Raw genomic sequence first — 20,239 nt, forward strand, 5'->3', positions numbered from 1 at the left:
TCCTGCAGAGTAAGCACGGGACTGTAGGACTATTACCCCTTCTGCCTACCCATTGTCCACCGGTGGTGCGACTTTTTTAAATTTGTTAGCCGCCCTTAGGAGTTTTCCCAATGGACGACTAACTGTGATTACGTAAGGTAGTCACGCTAAATATTCTATACTGACAACACTGCATAGGTGCATGGGATGCGCAGAACATTTGTGGTAACAATTTAAAGCATTTGTTTTATAGTTCCAATCGAAGTACTAGGCAACGATAATTGTTTACTTCTTTTGTTATAATCAAATGCCTTTATTCGTTCATATTTTATTACCCCAATAGAATAACTTCGGTAACAGTAAACGAAATAAACTCGAAAGTACTTGATTGCACCGTTGTGTTGACAATAATTTATCATTTTCGTTACCTTAATCTGGCTGAGCAGATTGGTCTAATCCAAAAATTTTGTTGTCATAAAAGAACATGTCCAATCGGAAACTTCGATTAGACAATTTTTCTGGGTGTATATTCTTATTTTAGGAGAAAAATAAATATCTTAAGCAGGATTTATTCATATGAAAAAAATAACTTTCTTGTAATTACACTATTATTACTCTAACTTACGTAGATAAAAAGGATAAACCAAAGTCAATTTTTATATATTTTAACAGTTATTCAACTAATAATAATAATACAAATTTTAAATAATTATAAGAGGCTAATAGATTTAAACCCCACATTTCTCTAAATCCAGTAAATATAATTAATAATTTTGTAATTGAACGACTAAGATTTATTTCATGCGTTTCAGAACTATGGGATCAAACTTCTAGGGGTTGTTCAGTGCAACAGTAGAATCCATTTAAGTATAGAAACCCATGTCCGGAAATGTGTCACTAAGCCACTACGGCCCTAAGACGCGTTTAAATTTAGAAAAAATATTAATTACCTAAATAGGATCTGATCATTTATTTTTACCTATTGTATATGATACCATCACAACAATTGTTCAAAATGTCTTCCTCCAACCTCAATACACCGATTTACAAATACAACGCCGCACATGATTTCGGTCTACTACACTAAAAATTTGATCCTCGTTTTGAATGATTTCAAATGCTGCTGTTATTCATCCAATTAAGTCTAGCTCTGATTCTACTGGAGTTTCGTAGACTAAAGACTTTATATGTCCCCACAAGAAAAAATCGAGCGACGTTAAATCAAGTGACCTAGGAGGCCAAGAAACTGCTCCACCTCTGGCAATCCAACGGTGCCCAAACTGCTGAGCCAAATACTCGCGTAATTGTACAGCAAAGTGAGCCGGCGCGGCGCTTCATCATGCTGAAAGCACATTTGCTGTCTAACATTTAGTGGAACATTTTCAAGGAGTTCTGGGAGAACTTCCTCCAAGAAACGCAGATAAATAGGTCCTGTTAACCGTTCCGGTAGAAGGTATGGTCCAATTAAATAATCATCAACAATGCCTGCCCATACGTTGACAGACCAATGATTCTGATGTTTTCTTGGAAAAATTGCATAAGGATTTTCTTCGTCCCAAACATGGCTATTCCTACTATTAAGAATACCGTTTCTTGTGAAAGAGGCTTCATCGGTCCACAAAACATATCGTAAAAAATTTGGTTGTGCAATGATGTGATCCAAAAGCCATCGACAAAATTTAACTCTAGGATGATAATCGGTTGCAGTCATACCTTGAACTTTCTGGAAGTGGTAAGGATAAAGTTGTTGCTCGTGTAGTACCCGCCAGACAGAAGCGTTACTCGTATTCATATTCTTAGCGACGTCACGTGTGCTATTTGATGGTTCATCGGCAACTCGCTGAAGCACCTCTTCTTCAAATTCGACCGTTCTTACGGTTCGAGCAACACCAGTATCATGAATCTTGGTCTTAAACATGCCTGTCTCAGCGAGCCGCCGATGAACCGCAATAAACTTTTTGTATCCAGGATGCTGTCGTTCGGGATAACGTTCATGATACAACCGCGATGCTGCTCGTGCGTTGCAGTTTGTTGCTCCGTATACCAAATGCATATCGGCCTATTCTTGATTGATAAAGTTTTCCATTAGCAATAAATGTTCAAAAATTGTAAGCTATAAAATTTTTAAACATGACATTGAGAATTGACATTGATAAAGTTGATTTTAAACAATTGTTGTTGTGGTATCATGTACAAAAGGTAAAAATAAATGCAGCAGATCCTATTTAGGTAATTAATGTTTTTTATAAATTTTAAGGCGTCTTAGGGCCGTAGTGGCGTAGTGACGCATTTCCGGACATGGGTTCCTATACTCAAATGGATTCTTCTGTTGCACTGAACAACCCCCAGAAGTTTGATCCCATAGTTCTGAAACACCCTGTATAGATTCAACACTATTAACCAAAAACCAGAGACTGCACTTGCTCAAAAATTAGTATAAGTAATCATTTCTCATAAACAATTAACCCAATAAAAATTATTTTACCGCGACCCGATGAACAATTATTTAGTATACAGTTATTTAATCTTTATCTCTATAGTTATTAATTTATAGTTATTTATATCATTAGTTATTATAGTAATTACTGTAGATCAAACTACTAAAGACATTATAAGAAATTTTTGTATACGAACCTAAGCCTAAAACTTAATATATTCATAATGATTACGAGTATTACGGAATAATATGGTCAATTTATCTTTAAATAATTATTAAGCGTAGGGAGGCTGTAACATTTTAACGTGTTAAAATATATAGTCTTTGTCTGTAGACTTGACGTACAGACCTGAATTAAACCCTTTCGTTGGCATCAGCAAAATGTAAAAAGCATTTTTAAACACACTGCGTTTCGGTCTGTCCCGTAATTATAGCATCAAATTACTAATTACCTTAATGGGCTCCTGGTAAATAATACAAGGGAGCGTAATAGCATACGGCCTACACTAATTCTCACTTTAATATAAATGTCCCTATCATATGTTTTAGTGCCTTGTAGCCAGGGCAGAAATAGGAGAATTTTTAGCTATTGCATTACAATTTTTATATTTAGTTATTTGTTTTATTTCTTGAGAACCCTATTACCAAAACGTCGCTAAATAAATTTGTGTAAAATGTGTAGAGTTAAATTTTGAATATATGCATTATATTTATTTTTATAAATATACATTATTTTTATAAAATTATTAGTTCTTCATATTATTAATTAAATGAACTAATTTTAATGAATATTTCATTATCTCAAGAACATGTTTCAAAATTAGTAATTTGAATTTTCCGATTAGCAGCCTTTGTTAATCCCTTTTCTTTACTTATCAATGTAATATCTCTATTAGCACCATTTGAATAAAATTGCTCAAAATTTCTTCAAAGCTATCTTTTTATCTGAATGTCAATCCTTTTTCATCAATCAGCAAGAAACTAAAACCTTTCTTTATACTAAAATAGCAGCACTGCGTTTTCATCATTATGTTATTTTAAGTCCCTATTAACAGTAGCTTCTTCTTCTTTGTAATTTCACTTGAACTAAAATATTTACTACCAGGTAAAATATTTAATATCGTGAAAAGTCACAGCTTTGGGAAGAATATAATTCGTTAAAACAATTTGTATAAAAAAATAAAAAGTTTGTATCTGGTCCTTCTAAGACTTTCATTCTAATTCTTCATTTGTTTGCATCTACTCTTATTATTATCCACTTTAATAATTTTATATATTATTTTTGAATTCTTTTTTGATTGCTAACTACGACAACCTCGTTGAGATTTTTGACTAGATTGCGCCTTTCAGAGCGTTAGTTAAAGTTATCGACATTTTTTGCAATTCCAATGACCATTCATAGTTTCATTTAATAATTATACAATATTTTATTCACACTCTTATTAGCAGTAATGCAAAAGTATTACACATCTCAATTAAGTCTTCTTTAGATATAAGAAAATAAAATCTTCATTTAATAAAATATATGAATGTTGAATTATATAATATTAAAATGTCTTTAATGTAGTTTTTGGAAAGAGCACACAAGATGACAGTTTGATACAAAATTGGATATCATAGCATTTTAAATCGTAAACTGAATCCTTTAATCTACCAGTTTGTTCACATCATATATAAATATAATAAAATAGTTTTAATTGTATTGTGTCCTGTACCAATACAGTAAGTATTAATTATAGTAAACCAATTTACCAAACACCACATCTAAATAATTATTATCACATAAAAATATCCTTCAATTAACATTTTTGTCTAGTTAATTGGCGTATCACTTAACGAGAATGGCACTGGCAACAGCACGTAGGAGTAAATATTCCGATTTCGACTTAATAAATTATCGCTACTGCCTTCGCTGCAACAGCTGCCTAATTAGACAAGCAGGATATAAATGTTTTAATATGTATCTTACTAATGAGTAATGAAATTAAAATTAAATAGACTGGTGTTAATAAGATTTGTATGAACTTTTCTAATGAGGAAGAATACTACAACTAGAACTAGAGTGATCAATCTAAATACTTATATGATAATTTATTTGTAAGAATAACTTAGAACATTGACTGCCTAGGATAAGACTACCTAGCGGCAAGCCATAGGCGAGGTGTTTGAGTTTACCATCTCTCAGATAATGATGTCAAATCGACTTTCCAACTTTTCATACAATATATATATTTTTTAATCCACTGAATATATATTTTTAATGTATTGTATTTTGCATCAGATAAAAAATGTGCTCTTAAAATTTTCTAACCAATAATACATACTTTGAGACTAATCAACAAATTTTTCGAAATAAAAAAAGATTCTTAACAAAAAAGTTAGTGAAAAGAAAAGCAACTTGGCAACGTAAAATGCATATATATTTACAATGCAAGTATCTGATGTTGCCACTTTGTAATTTTTTCCTAAATATTTTTGGATATGTGTGAAGCCAGCGTGCGATCAATATCAAAATCGAGAACGCAGCAAATGCCTTTTGCTAGCAATCTATTTATAGTCCACGCCCGCTGTTATTTAATCGATATAACGCCCGTATCTCCTGAAATTCACAAGAAATTTTAATAATTTTTTGTCCAGATATTAACAATTAATATTTAAATCGATTTATGCTGGTTATAATTTTTTTTGTAAACATTAATTGAATAGTCTAATGTTAAAGAAGTGAAAAAAGCCTCCCGAAGGATTTGATTTAAACTTTTTTTGATAATAATCAATAAATATCTAAACGGATTTGAGATGGTTGCAAACTTCGACAAACAAAAGTTTTTTGGTAATAAAATTATTGAATTGTTATATGTTAAGAAATATGAAGAGCTATTATTCCTAACGGCTAAAAGAAAAAGTTTTATCCATATCCTTTAGCAGTTAAAGCCGTTTATATTTTTTAACATCTAACACAATAATTTCTAAGTAAAAAACCTTTCGTTTGTAGAGGTTTGTAACCGCCATAAACCGATTTAGTTACTTATTGTTAATATCTAGACAAAAACTTATTAAAACTCCTTGGAAATTCCAGGAGATACGGGCATTAAATTAATTAGATAACAGTGGACGCGGACTATAAATATGTTACTAGTGAAAGACATATGCTGTATTCCCGATTTTGGTAGCTGGGTATGGATCGGACATCACCTTCATTTTTGCACACATTATTTTTGCGGCATTTACTGATTCTAGTAGGCGAAAAATTCGCTAGATTATAATAATATACTCAATTACACATTTTAATAATATTTAAAAATTATTTCTTTATATTGAGAAAGCTTAATTTTAGTATCCAATACTCAATAGATACTAGGCAAATATGTCGTCTTTTGACACCTTACACGCATGTGAAATGTGAAAGGAATGATTTGAATTTTCTTTTTCCCAATGTATGTGACTTACTTCAGACTTGTTCATCATTTTTCAGCGAAAAGGGAGTTTTTAGTTAATTATTAGTGAAAAAACCCTCTAAAAACACTCAAAATATTTTAATACTAATGCTGTATGAAACGTGCACCATCCAAACACCAAACTATCCAAGTTTAAAATATTAATTATTATTATCGATTAGTGTAAATATAGTATCAAATAGTTTTCATTATTAAACGAATGTAACTCTTTCTTTTACTTTATAATAAAGAATGCAATTAACTTTCTGGTAATTATAATAATTTAATATATTACTTTATTTTCTTCTGTTAAAATTGCGTAGTCACTGGTTACATGGAATACTAAGCATGTTTTTGAACAAAATATCCCCTCTGTCCCCTGTGTAGATGTTGCTCTCAATCAAAAGCAGCCAATATTTACTCTATCCACTTATGTGATAGAAGCTTAACTATTGTTTTGCAGTTACATCCATTCTAGCTCATATTAAGTGGGCTGAGTCTAATTCAAATAGTTAATTCTAAATTAAAAATAAATTTTCTGCACTACTATACAAAATATCTAAAATAATTTTGTAAAAACTACTTAATAGTAGTAATTCAAGAGATCCATATTTAATAACCACAGAACGTAAAGTAAAAAAAATTAATCAAAAATAAAGGACATAGGTATGAATATGCATTCTGCTATCCCAATATGGGTAAAATATTGATAAAACCTACAGCTTAATGGTTTTTATGTATTTTTCGAATACCTTTCATAAACTTGATATTTTTATATAATAATTGTTTTTCTTTTTCTTTTCAGGTATGTGGCTGAACTAAATTCGAAATATCTTTATTTCTCACTACTTTAGTTTAATAGGGGTAAGTGTTAATACGACTTATTAAAGTTTCACGTAATAAATGTTTCAGTTATATACATTTTTGCTGTTTTTATTTATTTATTTATTTAAAAGACGTGGCTAACATATCAAATAAGCTGTGATTAAATTTTTCTGAATAGAGTGAATGGAATCATTTGTATGTTCAATTTTATCTTAGAATTACTACTGCTAACACCTCCCAGGTGTTTAAGCAAGGATTATTTATAGGATAGGATTATTTTGAACGCTTTATTATTAGATTATTGGCTATTGTAGACTAAGACATAAGGGCATATGATGAAAATTATTCATTTTTATATTAATCCTTAATGGTACATATAAATCTAGGTAATCAGCATTTCAAACGTATTGTGATTATTATATTTTGTGTTTTTTTTCTCGACGAGAAGGAAGAAAAACGAGAAAAGTGTCGAATTAAAAAAAACCTTTTAACCTTTTGCAGTACCATTATCAACGCATTTTGGTTTAATCATATCTCTTTGATTCTGATAGTACTTCATAATGGGCGTTCCCAATGAAATCTCGAGCCTGGCTCTGACCATAGCATCGTTATATAGCATCAATAACCAGGTAAAAGTCGGCATTGTTTCAAATACAAGCATTTACATTGAAAACCTAGAGGTTGATGGCACCGTTGACTTGGACCATAGTATTCGAGCTTGGTATTATTTCCTCCCGCGTCTATAGAAATCCCTTTTCACTAGCCTTTAAAATTTTTTTTCTCAATCGATAGTGGTAACTTCCTTCTGACAATTATTATTTTTGATGTTTATGTGTAATTTTATATGGTATTTCTTATTTTCTCGTCTGTTAATTATAATAAGCTGCATTTTATTTCGTTCTAATTAAAATAGACCTACAACATAAAGTATCTTTTGTAATTCATGTCATAACTTTAAAATATTTTTAAGGTCCTTTAATTAATTAAACTATAATACTAATAACAAAAACAATCTTCAGTACCTTATTATTTAAAATCAATGACGCATAAGTAATTTTATGATGAAACAAAAACCATACACACATGTATGTAATGAGGGCGATAACTCAATTAGTTATTAAAGTAATGCACGTAATAAAATTCTACTAATTGGGTTTTATAGTGAGTAAACAATATCTAAACTAGTTAATTAATTATCTATATGAGAACGAAGCCAGCGCAAGCGAGAAGAGAGAAGGCCCATTATATTTGGCCTCGTCTTCAGTAAATAAGATCACTGGTAGTACTCCCTGTTCCTGCTCCGAACCACACATTTCCAAGCTAAGCAAAAAAAAAATTTTTGTTGCTCTCCGCTCCCGTCCCCGAATATCCCATAACCAAGTCTCATTCTTTGTTTGTGTGCCGAACCGTATAAACGTTAATCGTTGGTGATAAAAATTGCTTATTCTACGTTTTTTATTTTTGTTATTTTTAACTTCTAAGTATCTAATATGCCTAAGCATCATGAAGTGCATACGAGAGATTCGAGAACCTCTTTACGAGAGGAAGTGCGCGTAATGCGAAAACAATTACGAAAATTAGAAAAGTTAGCGGAATCCACCCAAGGTGTCAGTGATACCAGGCGGTCATCGCGTTCTCGCAGGAGATCAAGAAGTCGAATTGTGCCGCGTCATCGGTATCGTAAGATAAGGCGGCTTTCGAGTTCCAGTGAGAGTGTTAGTGTTAGTTCAAATGAGGTCACAAAATCCACAAGTGACCTTGAATCAAATGAGGAAAATGATACTACAGTTGGGAGCAGTAAGTAATAAACATTTATTTGGGCCGAATTTTATAGCGACTAGGACGTTATCTTGCTTCACATGGGTGACATTGAAATATTATTTTTTGATGGTGTTTGCATTTGTTTATTTTAATTTCCTGACCGACTCGACTGTGAATAAGATTGTATTATGTCTTATGCAGCAATTAGTTCTTTTGTTTTTAAATACATTTGGCTGCTTAATAAAAACATGTTAAGTACATCATTGATGTTAGATATATACATACCGGAAACTAGAAAGAAAAGTTTGTTTATTTATTTATTTTTGAGGTTTGGTGAAGACCTCTGGATTAAATAAACTGTTTGGTGAACACAGTAATAATAGTATTAGATAATAATGTATAGTTGGCAACACATATATATATGACCTGTGGGTTGACGTCATTTTTTTTTATGCACATGGGTATAATCAATTCTGCATGTTGGGTGAACACAGCGGATAAAATAATCAAACTGTTTGGTGAACACAGTTTCAATACACCCAGAATTGCAAAACGATTTAATTTAGGCAACTGGGTTAGCACAGCACATGGTTAATCTGTTTGATGAACACAGTTTTAACAAATCACACTGTTTGGTGAATACAGTGATCTAACTGAAAGTTAGATGTACATGCTACGAGCTACATTTAATTTAGGCAACTGGGTTAGCACAGTACATGGTTAATCTGTTTGGTGAACACAGTTTTAACAAATCACACTGTTTGGTGAATACAGTGATCTAACTGAAAGTTAGATGTACATGCTACGAGCTACATTTAATTTAGGTAACTGGGTTAGCACAGCACATGGTTTATCTGTTTGGTGAACACAGTTTTAACAAATCACACTGTTTGGTGAATACAGTGATCTAACTGAAGGTTAGATGTACATGCTACGAGCTACATTTGTGCCTCAATCTTTTTTAATTTATATATTTATATAAATATAGAAAGTACACTTTTTTGGGCCTGTTTGTTTATAAGGTAATATCTTTGCTGCAGTTGAACCGGAACAAATCTAGAATCAATTTCTAGCAAGGTTTCGGGTCAATCCCTTTTTGGTTCTAATGTGCCGAATAATACAAACAAATTTGGGCCTCCATTACATAGGGAGATGGCAGAGACATGGTCAAGTATAATTAATAATGGAATTAAACAGGAAGAACGAAAAAATTTAATTTCTAAATACGGGCTTCCGGAAAATATACCTCGTTTATTGGTACCCAAGTTAAATGAAGTTGTTTTAAAAGCATCTTCAGAGTCAGTCTTATGCCGAGACTCTCGATTAGTCGATCTGCAAACTCAGATAGCTGCGAGTATTTCAGCTGTTGGAGAAGTCATAACAAAGATGTTAGTAGAAAAGGAAGGGGAGGGAAGTAAGGAATATTTACAACCCCTTTGTGATGCAGGTCGCTTATTAACGCATGTTTTGAATATGGAAACCAATTCTCGAAAACAACTAGTTTCTTACCAGTTAGACAAAAATATAAAGGATACGTTGATTTCCTCTCCATTAGACGAATGGTTTTTTGGTACGGAACTAGATAAACGAGTAGAGATATCCAGACAATTGGAAAAGTCAGCTAGAACTATCAAGATTATAGAAATTAACTTTATCAAAAAGGGTGTAGCAAACACAAAATATTTAAACTCCAGGAGTCTGCCTCGAGAAGTGCGAGTACAAGGGAGAGGTCAAGGCAGACGACAGCAATATCAAAGTCGGATTCCCAGTTTCTCGAGGAATGCACCTTTCAGGAATCAAATGAATCAGGACCGCAGTACAGAAGATCGGGCCCGTCACCAAGGTAGGACAGGGCGGTATACCATCGTTAGTGACAGAGGTTAGTAAGACGGCAGGCAGACTAAAACAATTTTATAGTAAATGGACTGAAATTACTGGTGACTGAATTTATTTTAGAATGTATTAAAGGGTTTAAGATACCATTTATCAAAATACCTAATCAAGTTATAGCTCCCCGGGCCCCCAAGTGGTCGAAAAGTGAAATTAAAGATCAGTTGATCAATTTCTGGAGATGGGTGCATTAAGCAGGGTAAATCCCTGCAAAGGCCAAAATTTTTATCAAATATCTTTTTAACCCAAAAATCAAACGGCTCTTTTAGGTTAATTTTAAATCTAAAATCCCTAAATAGATACGTTAGGGCCGAGCATTTTAAAATTGAAGACCATAATATACCGTAATAAGGCTTATCAGTGGAAATGATTTTTTGGTAACTTTAGATTTAAAGGATGCCTATACCCCTTATACCTATCCATAATTCACATAAAATTTTTTTTAGGATTTGAATTTGAGAATCAAGTCTATGAATATAACTGTCTTCCTTTTGGTTTAAACTGCGCTCCTTTTCCTTTTACAAAATTAATGAAACCTTAATAAACCTTAGTTGGTAGGTACCTTAAGATATAGGGGTTGGTTATCAATAATATTTCTTGACGACATATGGCTGATAGGAAAAACACGCGCAGAATACCATGAAAATTTGCGAAAAACAGTTATATTTTTAGAATCGTTAAGTTTTATAATAAGACTAAAGTATTATGATTCCATCACAGACATGTAAATATTTGGGGTTTGTGTATGATTCTGTAAAAATGTCTGTCTCTCTTCCGGCAGAAAAGAGGGAAAAAATTATTGGACTTAAGAATTTGTCTTACGTAAATCGTGTAAAATAGGGGATTTTGCTCGATTTATAGGCACCTTAACATCTGCGTGTCCTGCAGTTTCTTATGGTTGGCTTTACACCAAATCCTTCGAACGTAAAAAATTTTTTAGCCCTTGAAAATTCAATGGGAAATTTTGGTGCAAAGATGTTACTTTCACCAAGATTATCTATGGATTTTCAATAGTGGCTATCTAAGGTTAAAAACGCAGAAAAGTCAATAAAACCTCTTAAGTTTTGTATCGAAATTTTTTCAGATGCATTCCTGGCCGGGTGGGGAATATCTTGTGGGGGTAAAAGATCCCATGGACTTTGAAACTTGCAAGAAAGAGAATTTCATATTAACTTCCTAGAACTTTTATCAGCTTTTTTCGGACTTAAATGCTTTGCAACCAACCTTAAGAACTGCAATATTTTATGCCGTATTGTTAATACTACCGCCATAGGATATATTAATCGAATGGGTAGTGTAAAGCATCCAAAGCTCAATGCCCGGGAAATTTGGCGTTGGTGCGGAGCCCGTAATATAATTATTTTTGCTTCTTATATTAAATCTAAGGAGAATCATGAGGCGGACGAGGAGTCTAGAAAACTTGACATAGAAACTGAATGGGAAATAAATTATTTCGCCTTTGAAAAAACAAAAATGTTTTTCCCAATTCTCGAGGTCGACTTATTTGCGTCAAGAAATAATAAGAAATGCAATAAATTTGTCTGGTGGAGAAGAGATCCAGAAGCGTGGGGAGTTGATGCCTTTACTTTGAACTGGGCAGATTTTTATTTTTATGCATTTCCGTCCTTTCCGTTAATTTTACGAGTTCTTCAAAAAATTATTGCCTGCAATCGTTCTAAATTTTATTAGAACTCTCTAAAACGACAGTATTGACTTAAAAGTTTTAACACAAAAGCTTGCCACATTACTTGCCCTAGCGATGGGCCAGAGGGTGCAAACCTTGGCGAATATTGAGATCGAAAATATTATTGAATCAAGTAATATGATCAATATTAAAATTCCTAAGCGGGTGAAAACTTCGGGTCCAAACAGAACCCAACCCCGTTTTAGTATTACCATTTTTTCCAGAGAATCCCAGAGTATGCGTAGCCTCAACTATTAAGTTTTATTTAGAACAAACTCATAACTTACGAAACTCTTTCTTCAATCAGAAATCTTTTTATGGCATTTAAAAAACCCTATCGAAATGCCACTACACAATTCATAAGTAGATGGATCAAGAGTATGCTCGACAAGAGTGGCTTAGATACTTCTTTATTTAAAGCGCATAGTACTAGACACGCTACGACATCGGGAAGCGCTCGAAAAGGTGTAAGTATGGATGTAATCAGGCTATCGGCAAGGTGGACAGAGAGGTCTAAAACGTTTGCTAATTTTTATAATTGACCATTAAGAGTAGAAAATAATTTCGCAACAACTATTTTAAGCAGTCAGTAGTTATTGTATTATCCATTTAAAATGGGTTAAGGTTCTATTTTACGTGGTTATTTTATGAGGTTAAGGTGTTATTTTGTATTATTAGGTACATCATATTATATGTATAATTTTATCTGCACCCGACAACGGTTAATTTCTTTTTTATTATTTTTTGTTAGGAATAAAAGGTTATAATTCTTTTAGTATTATGGTGTATCAATTTATTGTTGCCGATTTCTTTAAACATCTACCAGTGATCTTATTTACTGAAGACGAGGCCAAATATAATTAAAAGATCAAACGAACTTACCTGGAAGTGAAGTTCGATCTTAATTATATGTAGGCCTCGTCGAAGTAAATAAGTCCCCCCCAGCCCAAGTATTCCCGAGTGCAACAATAAAGCTTTGAAGAAATGAGACTTGGTTATGGGATATTCGGGGACGGGAGCGGAGAGCAACAAAAATTTTTTTTTTGCTTAGCTTGGAAATGTGTGGTTCGGAGCAGGAACAGGGAGTACTACCAGTGATCTTATTTACTTCGACGAGGCCTACATATAATTAAGATCGAACTTCACTTCCAGGTAAGTTCGTTTGATCTTTTAATTATTATTTACTCCAATTAGCGTAATCTGAGAGGTCAGCACATCTCAGATAACTTTGCCTCGCCGAAGGTATTATATAGATTTTAATGAAATTTATCCGTTTTTTTTCGTCTGAATATCAAAAGGGTCCCATGGAAGGAATTTAAATAAAAAAATTAATGAAAACATTATAATTTTCTTTAGTAGGAATAAATGACGAACTTTTTACAGTCAGATGATTTAAGAAAAGGCACAATCACACTATATATGTATAAAAGATATTCATTGCAGAGCTTGCTGAATACGGTCCTTTATTAACCGAGAGTACTCCGGGCTTGGAACCCATAAAAGCAGTGATAACGACCTATTCAAAAAAGATTGTTCGGATTCTATCCTACCGGCTAATGATCCGATCCCAGTTAATGGACATCTTTATATGTTTTTTTATTAAGATTCTGAATACAGCAGGTTCACGATTTTGAAGTTTTTGTTTCGAATGTTAAACAAGCGGTGAGGTTGCTATAAAAAGTTTTATTTGAAGGAATAATGTTATTGAGATGCTATGCTCACAAGTAAACACGTTTAGAAGCGTTAGAGTTTAAAATAATTCAGAAATATAGTTGTTAGTTCTGTGTAAAGATTATTGTTTCTGTTTTTTTAAAATTTTTTTTTAAAGAAATATTATATTCAGATAGCACCACTTATCTAAAAGGACGAGAATTTAAACGTGAACTCTGCCCTGTATATCGTAGATTGAATCCCATATAATTATAAATCCAAGATACTACAGTGACCGCCTAAAGTTCCGCATAAATTCGATAAAAATTAGAGACATGATTTTTTGAGAAAACGCTCGGACCCGTCGATTTTTATTTTAAGTTGCGAATTATTTCACATTCATTTTTGTATACAGGGTGGAACAAAAAAAAAGATATAACGTCATCGGTCATTTTTTTAAATGGAATGCTAAATTTTTTATTGCATTTATGAAATATAGACAAAATTCCAAGCAAGTTTCGTATAACACACCTTATCTCAAAACTCAACTGTTTCAGAAATATTTACATTTAACCAACAAGAAAGCAAGTAAGTACTGCCTCTTATGGTAATCTAAGTACGTCTATTTACAAATTAAGATAAAATGGAGGATATAATGTTATAAACTGTGAAAACTCTTATTAATGTATCAAGTGTTCAAACTGATCTATATTTACTTCTTGGCAGAAAACAAGACGGTTTACAAACTTATGTAAAACACTATCAATTATTCCGGGTGATATACGTCTAATTTTATATCTAATTCTATTTTTCAAATCTTCTACGTTGTTTGACTTCTCAATATAAATTTTACTTTTCAGGTACCCCCATAGAAAATATTCGCAGGGATTTAGGTCTGGTGACCTGGCCGGCCACTTTATTGGCCCTCTTCGTCCTATCCATCTTCCTGGAAACAGTGTATCCAAGTAATTACGGACATCTCCAAAGAAATGTGGCGGTGCGCCGTCTTGCTGAAACCACAAATTATCTGTCGGGACAGCAGGGTCTTGTTCGTCTAGGTATAGGGCAGCCAAAGCAGGGATAAGATCTTCTTGAAAAAAATTCAAATAGCGTTATCTTGTTAAGTTTTCTTCGAAAAAGTATGGCCCTATTACTTAATTTTCCACGATACCAGCCCAAACATTAATAGATTTACGGTACTGTGTATAAGCCTTAGTTGCCCAGTGTTGATTTGACACTGACCAGTACCGACAATTTTGCCGATTTACGACACCGTTTAAACAAAAAGTTGCTTCATCCGAAAACAAAACTCGTAACAAAAACTGACGGTTATTATTGCAAATGTTCATCATTTGCTCGCAAAATTGGTTTCTTCGATCAGGATCGTCCTCATTTAATTCGTGTATTAGTCTAATTTTATAGGAGTGGTATTCATTTGCTTTTAAGATGCGTCTTACTGATGTTTCGGCTATATTAGTATTAACTGAAGTTTGTGAAGTTACATTGTTTGGATTTTCTTCGACGGAGAGCAAAACGTTTAATTTTGTTTCTTCAGAAATTTTTGGATAACCTGATCTTGGCAAATCCCTAACATGACCTGAAGTTATGAATTTGTGCTCTATTCTACTAACTGACTGAGAAATAGGATGGTTTGGGTATTTGGCATTAAACAGTTCACGTACTTCTTTTTGCGTGCGCACTCGATCCCTGTACCCTAGCATCATCAAAATTTCAATTCGTTGGGTTTCCGTTAAATTAGCCATAATTTATTCTGATAAAAATTATTAATTTTCGAACTGATAGTGACATTCGAAAATGGAGATTCTTTTCAAGTGCAACCATGGAAATAGAAACAACTGGCAGTGTTTATAACATTATTTTTATCTTCGATTTTACCTTAATTTGTAAATAGACGTACTTATTTGTTTTCTTGTTATTTAAATGTAAATATTTCGGAAACAGTTGAGTTTTGAGATAAAGTGTGTTATAAGCTTGCTTGAAATTTTGCCTATATTTCATAAATGCAATAAAAAATATAGCATTTCATTTAAAAATATGACCGATGACGTCATATCTTTTTTTTTTGTTCCACTCTGTATACAAAAATTTATGTGAAATAATGCGCAGCTTAAAATAAAATTCGACGGGTCCAAGCGTTGTCTCAAAAAATCATGTCTCTAATTTTTATCGAATTTATGCAGAACTTTAGGCGGTCACTGTATATATAATGTATAGTGTTTCGATATCTATATGATTCTCCAATATTAATAGTGTATATTTAATTGTCAAAAAAATTATTTTTTTTTAATAAAAGCTCTGAAAACTTATTAAACACGAAGGAAATTTTTTCGAAAACATTTTCTAAAAAGTTACAAAATGGTATTAAAAAGCAGCTTAAAACACAACGCCAACAGGAAAATGCGAAATAAGAAATATTTATTTATATTTAATTATGTTAAATTTATAACATTTACACAATCTTTAAATAACTTTAATTGATTATACAATTTATATTTTTTTATAAATTTAATTTAATGTACTACTTTTATAAGCCTAAGGTTTTAAAAAATAGTGTAACTGGACATTAGTAAGTAAGTTTAACATTTCTTAAGCATAAACGAAACGCTAACACATTTTAGATGCTTATAATAACAATTCATAATATCCTAATATCTTAGGAATAATATAAGTTATTAAAGTTATAATTAAAATAATTTTAAAACTCTAAAAGAAACCCTCTGTCTCCATCAATCTTTGTGGATTTAAGATTTTGCATTCTTTTAAATAAATTTGATTTGAAAAGTATTGAAAGTAAAAGACGTATTATAGGATCTAATTGAAAACGATCTTTAGTACTACGTAGAAAAGTGTTATGATATGAAAAAACCTCACAATAACGTATCAGCCTCTCATGAAATACCCTACATGTTAGAACTTTGTCAGATAAATATTTGGGTACTTGTAGTACTCCACTTACAAAAGAAAAAAAAATAATACAGTAGATTCATATGAATCATACGAATCCTAGTTGCAACGTTCATTGCATTTCTATGGTTATCCAAAGTTTTAACATTCCTTTTTAAAGCTGGATAAAACTGAGTTACTTAACGTATTATTTAGATTACCAGAATTTTGTATTCAATTTTTATTCTATCCAAAAACCATCAGCTAGTATGCTTGAGTCTCATTAATTCAGGTGCTTTTAGCAGATTTTGATATTAGGAAAATTAACATGAAAATTAATTTTACGGCAAGACTCCAATATTTTCTCAAAACAGAAAATAATAAATTTGCGCCAAAATATGAAAGTCAGTGTGAAAGAAAAAATAATCGATCCAGAGCATACTATTCAGAGTAAGACCGTTTTTTTTTTCTTGTAAAACTAGGTTTAGCACTACCAAGAATAATCTTATGAGTACAAAACATAAAGTAATATTCAAAAAACGACAACGCTGTCTAATTCACTCACACACAACTGAATAATTCAAGCATTTTTTTTCAATTTTAAACGACATCTAAGGTGTACTATAATAAAGGAGTATAAAACAAGTTTGCTTACTTTAATCCCAAGCTGACAAAAAATAATTGATGACTCTATATGTATGGTTGATATAATATACAAATGGTTGTTGCACTGTAATAATGTCGAAAAACAATTTTTATCACAAAAAATTGAAAGCTGGTTACATACTATCTTAAAGAGGGTGGAATGCATACTTATTGGTTCAAATTCAGAAAATTGAGAGTTATTAAATTAGATACAGATAGGGTTTGCAAACGTAATTTTTGATAAAAAAACCACACACAAAGGGTATTTATGTAAAATTCAAAAATGTAATAATATATGTTATTTTATTTAAAATTCCAAAGTTGACACCCATTACCGATACAACCGAAAGTGCCACCATCTTAAAAATATATTAGCCAAGTTCCCTCTTCTACTTTAGTATACTGTGAAATTTTAATAAAGGTTTTTCTATAGGTTTATGGTTAACTAACTACTAAAGGTTAACTATAGTTATCCCACAGGTGATGCGGTTCTTGAAGATTTATCCTGTATACATCTTTTTTATTACACTTGCTTTTTTTAAATGTTTTCTTAGCTTTCTTATAAGGAATATAATATTTTATTACTAACAATTTTTAACAAAATTAAATTTGATTTCTGATTGATTGATAAATTGAAACTTATTCTCTTTGCATTGTAATTGCATTGAGTCTCTCTGTGTAATGTAATTTATTATTACAGTTACAGTTAGTACATTTTTTAAATATTCCTTTTTTTAAACCTATTTTGGAGAAGAAAGAAACACTAGCATATAAGCCCATTACTCAATAAATAATCCTAATGGCCTCGTTGTGGAATGGTCTTTAAAGAAAAGTTTTTAGTTTTATAAAAGAAAATTGTATTTTTTTTAATATGCGCGCTATATGTATAACGCTATATTCATTAACTAGGTACTAAATTGATCTCCGCTCATGGATTACTACAAAATTCTAGGAAATTTATATTTTATTACTCTTTACCTATTCATGGTATGGTGCATGCATTTTCCATGTTTTTAAGTCTGATTATGTTTAATACATCTTTCGAATTTTAATGTCTCAGATATACTTTTACAATAATTTAAACATATGGTTTTAATATTAGATAAAGTATTAATTTAAATATTATTGGGAACTAACTAACTTTCTACCGATATTTCTCAAGTGTACGTTATATTATCTGAGTGATTACTTAAAAAAAAGTCTAGTATTATTTAAGAAATATTTGATATACTACTTTAAATAATAATTATGATTAGTATATCTGATATTGTAACTTTTGCAGGATATTCACCGATATAGTATGTATTAAAATTATGTATGTACATATATATGAATAATCTTGAATTATATATTATATTGAAGGATTATTTTTACATTTCTCTAAAAAAACTTTTAAGGAATTCTTATTTTTTATCCTCATTTTTATTCTTTTAATTCTTAATTTTCTTGGTATATTTTATTTCCACATTATCGTGAATCTCTACCTATTTACTGCAAACTCCTACTAAATTAATTTTTAAATTAATGTGTAGGAATTTCCTAGAAAATCTTTACTTTCTTAAACTTTTAAAGCTTCCAAACTTTTTAAATCTTTTATAGAAGTGCAGAAAACCTCTTAAAAATAAATTTTTATTTTACAACTTTTAACCGAATTTTTTAATACAGGGTGTTCATTTAAAAACTGACACATTTTAACTGCTTATAAGTCGAGAACGAAAAATGACAACAATGTGCGGTTTTCACAGAACTTCATCAATATTTTTAAAGTTTTTTTTGACAGTATTGCCAAGTTTCAAAATTTACTTGAAATAGGAGGAAAAAAAATTATGATTTTCAAAGGCCGATTTCTCAAAAATTTTAAATGTAACACCCTGTACTTTTTAATTTCACATTAAAGCCTGTTAAATCCCCTTTCCGAAAATGTATAAATTGTCTTAAATTCATTATTTTTTTTTATAATTAAGTTTAAACCCTACAAAATTCAAACTTTCCAAAAAATAGAAAATCGCGCCCTTAAAAAAAGATATTTAATGTGCAAAACACTACTAGATCTTTTTAGAAATGAGCCGGATACCAATTTAATAATGTCTGATGAGGCAACATTTCAGTGGTCGAGTAAATAAGCATAACTGCCGAATTTGGGGAAATGAAAATCCTCGAGTGTATAACAAATTTGAAAGAGATTCTCCTAAGCTGAACGTTTGGTGTGCAGTATCGAAATTTAAAATTTATGGGACATTTTTTTAAGAAGCAACAGTGAATGGAAACAATTACACCGATATGTTCGAAACATTTTTTTATCCTCAACTTCAGCAGGATGGAATTTTAGACACGGTCTACTTCCAGCAAGACGGTGCACCACCACACTTCTCCAGGGCCGCAAGGGATTCCTTAGATATTACTTTTGGAAACAGATGGATAGGGCGAGCAGGTCCAATCGAGTGGGCACCTTATTCTCCCGATCTAACCATTCCAGATTCTTGTATATGGGGATATGTAAAAGACGTTGCTACAATCGAACCCCAAGAAATTTGGATGAACTGCGCAACAACATAGTAAACGTTTTTAACCAAATTACACCGCGAATGCTACAAAACGCCTTCGGCAACTTATTTCTCCGTCTACATTTGTGTTCCGAGCAAAATGGGGGTCATATTCAGCAGCTAATTTATTAGTTATAAATTAAAATTAATTTCTTCAATTGTTTGTTGTTAAAATTGTTATAAATAGTTGTAATTTAATACATAGAATAAATACTTTTATAGACATGGCAATAGCGCAAATTATTTAATTATGATCATGCTAAAGCGAGGTATAGCATAGGCAATTACCAGAAAATGTTCGCCAATCGACAATCACCGAATATGTATTCTAGGAAAATTTTCAAAAAAGTGTCATTTACTAAAATTAGCTCTGTAAAAAAAAAATAAATTTAAGACAATTTATATATTTTCGGAAAGGGGATTTAACAGGCTTTAATGTGAAATTAAAAAGTACAGGGTGTTACATTTAAAATTTTTGAGAAATCGG

The 20,239-nt window shown here is 31.5% G+C and overlaps 1 protein-coding gene across 3 annotated transcripts in view; it reads left to right on the forward strand.

Moving 5' to 3' along the window:
• The window catches only part of LOC126738315 (LIM domain only protein 3-like), a 175,198-nt gene that overhangs the window by 63,439 nt on the left and 91,520 nt on the right, over nt 1–20,239 (forward strand). Inside the window, exon 2 of one of the 3 annotated variants that reach the window (XM_050443583.1) lies at nt 6,656–6,714. The exons of the other annotated variants lie outside the window; for them this stretch is intronic. The gene's annotated coding sequence lies outside the window, so the exon portion shown is untranslated. The remainder of the gene's footprint in view (nt 1–6,655; nt 6,715–20,239) is intronic. 3 annotated transcript variants of the gene reach the window in all.

Source organism: Anthonomus grandis, chromosome 7 (genome assembly GCF_022605725.1).
Source record: "Anthonomus grandis grandis chromosome 7, icAntGran1.3, whole genome shotgun sequence".
Taxonomy (NCBI): Eukaryota; Metazoa; Arthropoda; class Insecta; order Coleoptera; family Curculionidae; genus Anthonomus; species Anthonomus grandis.